This window comes from Alligator sinensis, unplaced genomic scaffold (genome assembly GCF_000455745.1).
Source record: "Alligator sinensis unplaced genomic scaffold, ASM45574v1 scaffold978_1, whole genome shotgun sequence".
Lineage (NCBI taxonomy): Eukaryota > Metazoa > Chordata > Crocodylia > Alligatoridae > Alligator > Alligator sinensis.
The window spans coordinates 1207060-1212982 of NW_005842220.1; the positions used below are offsets into that span (position 1 = coordinate 1207060).

General features: G+C 43.7%; 1 long non-coding RNA gene across 1 annotated transcript in view; it reads right to left on the reverse strand.

Annotated features, from left to right (window-relative positions):
- Positions 1-296: 296 nt before the first annotated feature.
- LOC112550833 overlaps positions 297-5923 on the reverse strand; it is a 10113-nt gene continuing 4486 nt past the window's right edge. The window contains exon 3 of the long non-coding RNA XR_003094864.1: positions 297-461. This is a non-coding gene — a long non-coding RNA (uncharacterized LOC112550833). The remainder of the gene's footprint in view (positions 462-5923) is intronic.

A 5923-nucleotide genomic window follows, 5' to 3' on the forward strand; every position in this document is an offset into this window, starting at 1 on the left:
AGGGAAAGAAAGAGACTAATCCCAACCCTGGCAGTGGTTCTTTTTGTGGCCTTGATTAAGTCATAACGTTTTCAAACATGAGTGCCCACAGTGAGGTACTATTGGCTCAGCACATATGAAGAATCAAAAAACCTTACTTTTGGGTGCCCAACTGTTGATTACAGGGACCAAACTTTACATAGCCAGTTCTGAAAGATTTGGCATTATCATCTTTCTAATCCTTCCCCAAATCCAGACAGCTCTGAGGTGGCTGGCAGAATCAAGCATCAGTCTTGTGTAGCTTGAGGGCACTCAGCAGAATGGCTGAAAACCAGGCTCTGGGTGGAAGAGCTGGCTTGTGGCAAGTATTCACTATAAACAATCCAGACCGAAATGGGGGATGTTCAGGAGGGGCATCTGCGCTCACTTTGTAATCCAAGTCATGTGCTCAGCTCCCAGCCACTCCCTCTCAGGTCTTCTCCCTGTTAAAAGAAATTCAGAACAACATACTGTTTTCTTGAAACTCAGACATAACCAATAACCTTGGCTCAAATATAGGAACATTCTTGGCTTTCAGAAACTCCTGATTACTTTATTAACAAAAAGCTTGCTTTGCTGCTCACTCACATAGTTGCTAAGTGGTGTGCATGCGTGCATGTGTGTGTGGGGGTGTGTGCGCATGTGTGCACACATGTGCATGCATGCATGCATGTGTTTTCCTTCTTATTAAGGGGAAAGGAAACAGAAAAAATAAGTTATTTTTTGTGATATGCATATAGTGTGGGTTGCACTAGTGAGAAAAAAAAAGCTTTTCAGGCAAAAAACTGTTAGAGCCAGACTTGCTGGGACGCTTACTAACTGGGTTGGGTTATTTTTTTCTCCGTGTTTTCTTTTATATGCTATAATCAGATAAAGGGTAGAATAAAGGGTAGGACATAATCAACAGGATGGATAAAGCAAATGGGAGTTATCCAAATCTCTTGGATTATTGCTTTGTTTCCCAATGATAACTTGAGTTTGTGAGCTGTTTTACTCGTAAATTCCTCTCCAAAACAAGGCAGACAAGGTTCCTTGGGTGAATTTGATATCTTTTATTAGACCAACCCAAATGGTTGCATTTGGGTTGGTCTAATAAAAGATATCAAATTCACCCAAGGAACCTTGTCTGCCTGTGTCCTTAGACCAACACGGCTACAACCTAAACCTCTCCAAAACAATACATTTTCTCTTGCTAAAGGAAAGCCCATTTTCTCAGCTTTTTCCTCAGAACAGTACTCATTCGGGCTGTGCCTTGTGCTATCTTGATGCTTTCTTTCTCACTTTCTCTAATCTTGCTATTCTGTCACAAACAGCCAGACAAACATGTTTCCAGTAACACTGACCCAGGACCTAAGTTCACTGTATTAGCCCTTAGAGAAATCTTTTTGTGCCACATGGTATTTTCTAATCAAGTCTTGAGACCAGCCAATCAGGAACTCAAGGGCCAAGAACCAGAAATCGCGAGGAGCAGGTGACAAAGCAAAGAAACCACGAACTTCCTACAGCTGGAACCTGTGTGATGAGCAGCAGAAACCAGCTCTGAGGGCAGTCCCTTGTGTGCTGAGCCAAGGTTTATCAAGCCAACAGACTAGGTTAAGAGGTATCACTTTGAATTCACCTGGGAGTAGATTTGGACAGAGTCCAGAGTGGGGCTTAAAATGATTCCTCTGGAGCTATAGTAAGATACTTTATCTACTTTGCTATCACCCAGGTGCTAAGTATTATATGCAATGATTAGGCTTGTATTAGGCCAAGATTCTACAAACATTTATACATGCTTAAGTGTTACATGTGTAGCAGGCTTGCCTTTCAGAGTTTGGGTTGAGTCCCAGGCTTGAGATCCTGCTGTTTTCATTGGTGGAGCCCATCCACCAATCAGGAGGCAGCAAGAGAACTAAAGTCACGCCCCTTTCCTGAGGGGAGGGGAAGAAGAGCTCTCCCAGACCTGACTGAAGACTGTAAACTGTCAGGTCCAGAAGACTTCAGGGGCGGCGCCCTGGAGCGTATAAAAGGAGCTGCATGCCCAGCATGAGGGGGAGATGCAGTGAGGGACTTGAGAAGAGTGGAGCCAAGAAAGGCTGGGGAGCTCTCCACCAGCGGGCAATAGGCCCAAGGCTCCTGAAGCTGCCGGGAAATGGCCCCAAGCCCCCTGAACCTGCCACTGGAGGAGCAGCCTTGGGAGCAGTGCAAGACCACTCAGGCTGTTGACAGTGCACAGGGATAGTGCGCAGAGACCCGGCCTTGTGAGCAGTGTGAGACAGCTCAGGGCCTTGTGAGCAGTGTGAGACAGCTCAGGCCCATCATAGTGCGTGGTTCAGTGCAGGGAGCCCAGGCTTTGGGAGCTGCAAGCAGCAGCTCAAGCCTGCAACCCCAGGGGCCAGCAGGCCACATGGTGTGCAGGGTGGCACACGAGGGAGCGGAGCCAGGGAGCAGCGGAGGTTGTTTGGGTTAGCCACCCAGCATAAGGACGGACAGCCAGAGCCTGAAGGGCTCGGCTTGTGCTAAAAGAGCCCTCGGTGCCAAGCCAGGGAATGGGGAAATAGTGCTGCAGTATGAGGCCCAGCATCCAGGAGCCAGCAGCAGTGGTGCAGCAGTTGAGAAGAGCTGAGCCCTCGGTGCCCCAAGCAGGGCACAGGGCGGGGAGGAGCCCAGTAGCGCAGGAGAGGGCTGGAGAGGCGCTGCAACAGAGGAGACCCCATCAAGCTGTGCCCTGACCACTGCCACCTGAGGGAGCATGAGTCATTGGGCCTTTGGTCCCACAGGGGAAAAATATTTGGGGCAGGCAAACCCAGGGAAGGGGCTGGGTGAGCAACCCCCCCGGCCTAGTCAAGGCCCTAAAGGGAAGGGCTGCTGGTGCTTTCTGGACACCCCACAAGGGACCCCATTTAAAGGAGGGCTATCTCTTGCTATGGGTCAGGGACTACATTAAGGAATAGGTGTTTTTAAGATTGTTCCTGTTTGCGCCTTATATTTTGTCAATTGAAATGTTGTATTGTGTTGATGCTTCTGAAATTGTTTTATTGTGATGGGTAAATAGTGTTATTTAGGGTTTGACCTTGCTTATTGGATAATGTTCACTGTGTAAATATATGTATATGATATTTAGTTTTATGATTATGTATATTACAACTCAATAAATTGTATATAGTTAAGAACTTTGGGCTTGGGCTAACTCTATAGAGGAAGGAGGGGTCTACTCGAAATTCTGGCATCCCTCTCACAGCACCCCCTCCTGCCTACCCATCCCATCCAATTAAGAGTAGGGCACACCCTTGGGTGTACCCGGGGTACACATGTTTTACTACACATGCCTAAATTTTCCTCCAGGGTTCTCACAAAGGTTAATACTGAACTTGCAGCTTGAACTTCTTGTGGGACCAGGACTGCAGACTGCATCCAGAATGAAAAAGTTTCTGCAAGGTAATCACAGTCATTCTTCCAATTTTTCAAAGTAAGGAAATTCTAAAGCCCCTGAGCAGCTACGGTGTATATAACAATAATATGTCTACACTTTAGGAATACTTCAGGGTAGGTATTGAGGGAATGGACTTTCACTTTTTGGAAAATTAAACTATTATAAGTGTCCTTGTACTTGATCCTCACTAGTATCCAATCTCTTTACTTAGCATTACTCCTAATGCATACATACAACAAAGAATAAATGCTACTTGACTACTAAAAGCAACTCTTTCGTTGCCCCACTAGAGGGTGCTTTAGCAATATGTATCTTAGTTGATTTAATGCTCCATGAGAAAATCATCAGACTACAGCCAGCCATAGTAAAAATGCCCATTTTCAAGTCTCTTCAAAAAACATTGCAACAGTGGACCTAAAATTCTATAATGTTTATCTGTGAGCATTAGCTACCGCTTTATGACAGCAATGAAATTAGATAATATCTAGTGTTTTTTACACATCACGTGAGATCTTGGTGGTCTTGTAAATAGGTCACTTATATCTTTTTTCCCCCTCAGCTTATTCATATCTTGGGTCAAGTCTCAGTGAATAGACATAAAAAGGCTAGTCCATTCAACCCCTCTGGCCCCTGAGAGTTCCTTGAATGTTTGGATGGTTTGGCAGTGTTGTCAAATTATGTAACTGTATTGTACCTCTCAGTCTTTTACTGTGCATCTTAAAGACCATGCTCTTAGAGCTAGGTGATCAACATTTATTGGGGGGAAAAAAAGTAAGGACAGAAATTTGGCCCCCTTTGAAGTCATTGGCAAAACTCCGATCGACATAATTAGAGCTAGGATTTCACCCTAAGCCTCGTCATTGCAAATAAAAGCTTGAAAATGTGGTTCTAGTGGGTTAGAAGTCAAAGGGTAAATAAAAGTAGCTCCAAATTTAATATATTTTTAAATCCCAAGGTTGGTGGATAGGTGGGAAGGAAGTTGTTCAGGGCATGGAGTAGATGTTATTGGCTAAATGAGAGCAAGCAAAGAATGATCCTTATAACTACAGTTATAAGCAAAAGCAACAGATAACCTGAGCAATTAGTATGTACTGTAAAGAATGTAGCATATCACACGGAGCCAGTTTAAAAAATGCTGTAGTATACAACCCTTTTCCTTGGCCTTATTTCCTTTGCTGCTCATATCCAATAGAGCCCTGACATATATCATCTGGCAAATATGGCAAGGAGTGCTAAGTTATAGCTCAAGTTCATTGTCTTGTAGCTACTAACATACATAGGCAGCAAAGCAATAGAAGCGGAGGCAATTTTACTGTAAACTACAAATCTTTTGTTTAGCTGAATGAGCAAAGCATTCCAGAGTCCAATGCAGCATTCTGTCCGTGTCATTGTTATGTGACAGTAAGAGGCACTGAAATGTAGAGTCCAATCAAAATTAACTTTACCTACAAAGATGCTAATCAAACAAAATAAGCAGCGCTAACCTCGTTTTTCTTAGCACTAATCAGTCACTACTGAACTACTGAGGCTGACTTAAAACCTCATTCATCTGCACTCTTTTCAGTATTTCTGGGAATGTTTCTACTTAATCAGATGACAAAGCAAAACCAAACGGGCTCTGAATTCATTTCAGGGACACTTCAATACCTTTCTCCCTCACTGTGTCTAGATTAGCTATTTTCTTGAAAAAAAATGTTCATAGCTGCCAAAGTCCATACAGCAGCACCAGTGACAAAGAAAAGAAGTGAGCCCTTATTGCAGACAAGACTTTAGACATCTGCTAGCATTTTAACTACTGTGCCATCTAAACCTATTCACAGCAAGTCTAAATGAAATGATGGTAATGCTTCTGGTTGTCATTGGTACCTCATTATAGCCTGTAGCAATCCTTATAGATAAAGTTGCTCCTCATTTCCTTTTAGAAGTCCTTGTATTTAATTACTTACAACTTTGCCTTAACTGTAACTGATTTTGCATTTGGACATCTACCTCTGAATTTTTTCTGGAAAAGCTCAGGAAAAAATATTTCAGATGTTTCTGAGGATGAGTTTAAGGGAAAATATGTTATCTTGACAACATTAAAAAATGGGCTGCAAATCTTTTTAAGAAGCTTCAGTGCCTTCATGATTTGGAGCAGGGACTTGAAATTTGCTCAGTAGATACTAGTTAGAGTTTGGCAACTAGACTCTCAGAAGACTGCATCTGCACTGAGCATACTCTATGCCCCCACTGCTTCAAAGTGTGAATAGATAGCACATGTCATCCTCAAAGAGTGATTGCACATGCTCCACCCTGGGACTGCAGGCAGTGAACAGAACTTTTGCCCTGCAATAGCTGCTCTGGTATGTTGTGATGCCAGGCCCTGAAACTGAGAGAAGAGAACTGCTGTGTGGGTTTCCCTGTGCTTGTGCCCAACCAGCGACAAGAAAGAAGAACAAGTGATGTAGAATGCAGGGGCAGGGGATATTAAATAAAAATGGCAGAGGACTA